This window comes from Scleropages formosus, chromosome 25, assembly GCF_900964775.1.
Source record: "Scleropages formosus chromosome 25, fSclFor1.1, whole genome shotgun sequence".
Lineage (NCBI taxonomy): Eukaryota > Metazoa > Chordata > Actinopteri > Osteoglossiformes > Osteoglossidae > Scleropages > Scleropages formosus.
The window spans coordinates 18,893,048-18,893,826 of record NC_041830.1 but is presented as its reverse complement, the minus strand read 5'-3'; positions in this window follow the sequence as shown (position 1 = coordinate 18,893,826).

Genomic DNA, 779 nt, shown 5'->3' with positions numbered 1-779 from the left:
TGCCTTTCGTTCTGGCTGTGCAACAGTGACCAACTCTTCACTCTTCCAAGGATACCGGGCAGGTGATGGGACATCTGCCAAGGCACGTTACGTGGGTCTGGCTGTCCTGGATAAGACTTGCAGGGTGTGGTCTGTCCTGTGTCGGTCTGTTGCCACCATAGTCCTCTTCAGGACCTCCAAGTTTGAGAATGAATGGGACGGACGGAGGGATTCTACGGGTCCAGTGTTACTGGATGCATCATACATGGCACAGCTGTAATGCACAGTGTGTGGAAGAGGACAGTTACCCAGATTACACTCATTTTCAGCCAGATGTAACTGATATGTCACACTGGAAATTAACATGCACTCAGGTGGTGTGAAGGTGACATGGAGAGTTGTTGCACTGGACTCGTGTCTAGATGTCACAGAAGTTTTGTCATGCCACAAAATCATGGGAGACATCCTATTCCTCCTCCCTCGTGCCTCTCACTGTTAAGAGGAAATTAAAATGTTCTGCTTGATCTCGACAATTAAATATTGTTCCGGACTTCATGCCCTGGTGCTCTGGTTGTGTTTGTTCACAGCGAGGCCCTCTTTCCAACCTTCCTTTGCGTGTGTATGCGCTGCTGTGGACGAGGAGTAGCCAGCTGCCTCTTTTCCTTGTCTTTATTGCTGACTTGCTGCATATTGTTACTCATATTACACAATGTCAGCAGCATTGAGTAACACATTGATTTGTGTTTTATTCCTGGCTACGCTAAACAAACCGCCTTCTCTCCAGCGTCCCTCACTTTGTC